Below are 5779 nucleotides of genomic sequence, written 5' to 3' on the forward strand. Positions count from 1 at the left end.
CGCCAGGATGGTCTCGATCTCCTGACCTCGTGATCCGCCCGTCTCGGCCTCCCAAAGTGCTGGGATTACAGGCTTGAGCCACCGCGCCCGGCCATATACATTTCTTTCGTCCTCACAATACTCCTATGACATGGCTACTATTTATGGTAGCTAGTCTCAACGGTGGCCCCAGTGAACCACGTCTCCTGAGGCTCATGCCCCTGTGGGCCCCCCACCTAGAGTCTGGGACATCCTGTGCCGTGTGCTGACTAATGGCATGCGGTCAAGTGCCAGGCCTGGCGTTTAGGACGGGCACTTCTGCTTCCTTGCTCTGGGGAACACTGAGGTGCTGCACGCAGAGCAGAAGGGGAAGCCATGGGAAAAGGAGAGGCTCTAAGGCTGCAAGGAGAGGACGAAGGTCCAGCCAGCCCTGTCTCAGTCCAGCAGCCTCTAGTGACCTCACCCAGCTACCATGCAGCCACACTTACAGCAAGCAACACCAGCAGGACTGCTGGGCAGAGCCCAGTCAACTCTCAGAACCAGAGAGATAAGAAAACAGTGCTCGGCCGGGCGCGGTGGCTCAAGCCTGTAATCCCAGCACTTTGGGAGGCCGAGATGGATGGATCACGAGGTCAGGAGATGGAGACCATCCTGGCTAACACGGTGAAACCCCGTCTCTACTAAAAAATACAAAAAACTAGCCGGGCGAGGTGGCAGGCGCCTGTAGTCCCAGCTACTCGGGAGGCTGAGGCAGGAGAATGGCGGGAACCTGGGAGGCGGAGCTTGCAGTGAGCTGAGATCCGGCCACTGCACTTCAGCCTGGGCCATAGAGCGAGACTCCGTCTCAAAAAAAAAAAAAAAGAAAAGAAAACAGTGCTCAAGCCACTCTGCTTTGTGGAGTGGGGTGGTTTTCTGTAGCAATAGCTGGCTGAGACACACCACACCAGAGCCTTCACCTTTCCACCCTTCTTTATCCAGTGGTTCAAACTCCTGTGTGGTATGAGAATCCCCCGAGGAGGCTTTATCAACACCAGTTAAATCAGAATATCTGGGAATGGACCAGAATAGGATTTTTTTTTTTTTTTTTTTTTTTTTTTTTTTTTTGAGACAGGGTCTATCTCTGTCACCCAGGTTGTAATAGTACTGTGGCACAATCTCGGCTCACTGCAACCTCTGCCTCCCAGGTTCAAGCCACCCAAGTAGCTGGGATTACAGGCCTGCACCATGATGACCAGCTAATTTTTGTATTTTTAGTAGAGATGAGTTTTGCCACGTTGGCCAAGCTGGTCTCGAACTCCTGGCCTCAAGTGATCCATCTGCCTCGGCCTCCCAAAGTGCTGGGATTATAGGCATGAGCCACTGCGCCTGGCCTCCAGAGTAGCAATTTTTTTAATCCCCCAGGATTTGAGAACCACAGCTCCACCCACTATTTCCAAAACTTGCTTAGCAGAAATATTTTAAAAACAGATTCTTCGGCTGGGCACAGTGACTTATATCTGCAGGAGGATCTCTTGAGCCCAGGAGTTTGAGACCAGCCTGGGCAACATAGTGAGACCCTGTCTCTACGGGAAAATTAACAAGCAAGGTGGCACATTCCTGTAGTCCCAGCTACTTGGGAGGCTGAGGTGGGAGGATCACTTGGGCCTGGGAGGTCAAAGCTGCAGTGAGCCCAGATCACACCACTGCACTCTTGGGCGACAAAGTAAGACCCTGTCTCAACAACAACGACGAAATAGATTCATGCACTCCAACAGACACACAATTCCACAGGAGGCCCTAGAAACCTGTAGCATTCACACATTCCTCCAGATGAAGTGTATTATCAATGATTAGTAGAAAAAAGGCGAGATGAGCGCCCAGCTTTCAGGTGTGGAGGACTGTTCGGCAGTTTCCCATCAGGTTAAACATTCACTTCCTAAAACCTAGCCATCCCCACTCTTGGGTATTCCCAATAGAAATAAATGTTTGGCCAGGTGCAGTGGCTCACACCTGTAATCCCAGCACTTTGGGAGGCTGAGGCAGACGGATCACGAGACCAGGAGATCGAGACCACCCTGGCTAACACGGTGAAACCCCGTCTCTACTAAAAAAAAATACAAAAAAAATTAGCCAGGTGTGGTGGTGGGCACCTGTAGTTCCAGTTACTCAGGAGGCTGAGGCAGAAGAATGGCCTGAATTCAGGAGGCAGAGCTTGCAGTGAGCCAAGATCCTGCCACTGCACTCCAGCCTGGGTGACAGAGCGAGACTCCATCAAAACAAAAAAAAGAAAAAGAAAGAAAGAAAGAAGTGCTTATGTCCACCAAAGACAAGCACAAAGATATTTGCAGCATTATTCATAATAGCCCCAAACTGGAAACATCCTGAATGTCTATCCACGGGAACATGGACAGATAAATTGTAGTATTTCCATACGAGGGACTACCAGGCAGCAATGAAAAAGAATGAAATACTGATACATACGGTAGCCATGTGGATTGATGAATTTCACAGACACACTGTTGAATGAGAAGAGCCAGGCACAGCTCGCAGTGGATTCCACTCATCTATGGTGATGGAGATCAAAATAGTGGTTACCTCTGGTTATGTGTGTGTAAATTCTGCTCCCTAACAGGACACAGGGAAAACTTCCCAGGATGGCAGTCAGAGCCACAAACCAAGACTTAGCTGCATTTGGGGCTCACCTAAGTAGCCTTTTCTTGCTTGCTTGTTTGTTTATTTGAGATAACCATTATACATTGAGGTGTACACAATGCAGTGAAAAAAGCGTACAGCCCAGTGAATCTTTACATGTTTACACTGAGTATTGAACTTCACGAGAAGTGCTGTTCTAGGCCCCTGGAAAGGGAACTCAAGGTTATAAGACACAGACCCTGTCGGTATGGATTCCATAATCTGCTGGAGGAGATATTACAAAGTGGAACGATGGCTTTTCATCCATTTGCCCATAGAGTGTTTTCAGTTTGCTTTTTTTTTGAGACGGAGTCTCACTCTGTCGCCCAGGCTGGAGTGCAGGGGCGTGATCTTGGCTCACTGCAAGCTCCACCTCCTGGGTTCACATCATTCTCCCGCCTCAGCCTCCCGAGTAGCTGGGACTACAGGCGCCTGCCACCATGTCCGGCTAATTTTTGTATATTTAGTAGAGATGGGGTTTCACTGGTTTAGCCAGGATGGTCTCAATCTCCTGATCTCGTGATGCGCCCTCCTCGGCCTCCCAAAGTGCTGGGACTACAGGTGTAGGCCACCGCGCCCAGCCCCCATGGGGTGTTTTTGAGCCCCTGCTCTATGCCAGGCACTGAACTAGACAGGGGAAATGGAGTAGCAACCAAGACCCCACCCTACCTTGAGGGTTTTGGAGAGGAGGACAACTAACTGATTCTACCTCCTAAACATTTTCCACATTCATTCCCTTGCCTCCCACCGACCCTATCCTAGTCAGGCTGCTACCCTCTCTCCTCTGCAGCTCTCTCAGTCCTCACCTCTGATTCATTCTCCAGATCAGCAGCCCCTACTTAAGTGGTCAGCCGAAAAAATTGAAAATTGATGACTGCCCCTGGCCCAGGCAGCTCTGGTGCTGGCTTGTGTGGGCTCAAATCTTCACCTGTAGATCTATAATTGTGACCACAGGCAAGTTCCTGATATGTCCTGAGCCTTTTTGTTTAACAACAAAAACCACACCTGTCTCCCTGAAGAGGCTAGGCTTGCACCATCCGCTACTCCTCCCAATGCCTCTCAGTGCTGGTCACTCCCTCCTCTCTGAACTATCCAGTGATAGAAAGCTGCTTCTGTTCACGAACACACCCTTTGGTTTCAAGGCCTGAGACTCTATAATTGGTGCCCCAGTTTGAGGTGTCTTTGCCTTCACTGTCCCTGGCTGGGTTTTACTCAGCTCCAGACTCAGCCTAGACATTGCCTCCTCCAGGAGCCTTCCCTGAAGCTGCCTATTTATATATATATATATATATATATAAATAAAACAAGTTGTACATGCACACAATACTAAATTCAGCAGAAACAAAAGGGATTGCAATGAAAATTAAAAGTAGGTCACCTCTCAAACACCCAGCTCTCCTCCCCAGTGGCCACCTCGCCTATCAGTTTCTGAGTATTCTCTGCAGGGCAGAATTGTCAGTCCTCCGTCCCCTTTTAATTTTGCAAAAATTTAAAGCAACGGAAAAGTTGTAAGAATAATATAATAAACACCTTTTGCCTAGATTCACCAATTAACATTATGTTACTTAACAAGCATTATATCATTTAATGTTCACATTAATTAATTAATGCCAATTTTGTAGATGAGGTCACTGAGGCACCAGGCAGGTTAAGGGACTTGCCCAAGGCCACAGAGGTCCTGCCGGGTGGAGCTGGGCTTTCCCCCTTAGGCTGCCAAAGGATTTTGATCTGCCTTCCTACAGCTCCCTTTGGAGGAAAAGCATTTTCTTACACTAAGTTGAAATCTACCTCCCTGGGATATTTACCAGATGATCGGTGGAAAAGTACACAGCTCTGGAAGCATTTGCTACTTCTCCTCCTAAAACCTCCCCATTCCCTGAGCAACAGCTGCTGTGGCTGCCAATACCACATGCTCCAATGTCACCTCCTCCGTGAAGGCTGGGTTAGCTTACCCCCCTGTTTAAAGACTCACCATGACTCCCAGCTGCCAGTGGGATGACATGTGCACGCCTGGGCTTGGAATACGAGGCCTGGGTGATAGAGCCCTCTTCCAATCCCTCTTGCTCCTTCTTCCCCTATCTCCACCTACAGCCACACTCGACCCTCTCACTGTCCACTTAAACCTCCCCCTCCTCCTTGAGGCCACCCGAATTTTTCTAAAGAGCGCATTTCTCCCCTCTCTGGGCTCCTGCAACCTTCTGCCTGAGCCTTTGACAGCCTTTTCCAGGTTGTCTTTTGGCCAGGAGGCTGGACAATGGAGGATGGGAGTGACAGCTCGGCCCCTTCCTAACAGAGTGATCCTACACAAATTATTCCAGGTGTTTGAACCTTCATTTCCCCAAGCACATCATGGGGGAAAGAATGCCTAGCTCAGTACCTGGCAGAGAGTCAGCCTTTGCTCATCTCCTCTAATGGAGCTGACAGCTCTTCAAGTCCGCTGACATCTTCTCTTAGTCATCCCTTGAAACATTACCCGCTGTTACTTCTCTGCTCCTCAGTCTCCTCCTGTGTAAAATGGGGATGAGAATGGAGAGGTTGTGAAACTTTAATGATCGAGCCCTTGGAGCAGTATCCAGCCCTTCCCGACGCTAACTATGACTCCTGCGAGTGGGCCTGGTTGGTACACAGTAGGTGCTAAACTAATCCTCTCCGAGCTGGGCTTGGGGAAGATGCCTCCGTTGGGTGTACAGCATGGGCGCGGGAAGGCGAGCCTGAGAGCAAGGGGGTTGCCGAGAGGCAGCCTGAGGTCGGCTCCGCCTTCCCCGCAGCCCCCTCCCGGACCCTGCAGCTGTCAGCTCGGCTGGCCTCGGCGCCAGTCCACCAAACCTGAACGTCCCATGCCGGCGCCCCCACCTTCCCGGCCTGCACAACTTACCTTGCGCTCGGCGGCCCTCGGTCCCGCCCCCGACTGCCATTGGCCCAGAGATTCCTTTGTTAGCGAGAGCGCGCCACCGCCAGTGGCCGGTGGGGCTGCCGATCGCGTTGGGCGCGGCCCCGCCCCGTACGCCCCGGCGCCTCCCCGCGCCCGGCCGCCCGCCCTCCCCGCCCGTAGTGCGTGAGGCGCTCCGCTCCCATTTGCAGCGGTCGCGGGGCGCCGAGGGCAGCGGCCGCGGCGCTGACTAGCAGGGCC

The 5779-nt window shown here is 51.4% G+C and overlaps 1 protein-coding gene across 1 annotated transcript in view; it reads right to left on the reverse strand.

Moving 5' to 3' along the window:
• Positions 1-2518, reverse strand: part of LOC108544466 (uncharacterized) — a 14398-nt gene extending 11880 nt beyond the window's left edge. Inside the window, exon 1 of the mRNA XM_017895568.1 lies at positions 2440-2518. The gene's annotated coding sequence lies outside the window, so the exon portion shown is untranslated. The remainder of the gene's footprint in view (positions 1-2439) is intronic.
• Positions 2519-5779: the final 3261 nt, after the last annotated feature.

This window comes from Rhinopithecus bieti, unplaced genomic scaffold (genome assembly GCF_001698545.2).
Source record: "Rhinopithecus bieti isolate Rb0 unplaced genomic scaffold, ASM169854v2 scaffold_26813, whole genome shotgun sequence".
In the NCBI taxonomy this organism is placed as follows: domain Eukaryota; kingdom Metazoa; phylum Chordata; class Mammalia; order Primates; family Cercopithecidae; genus Rhinopithecus; species Rhinopithecus bieti.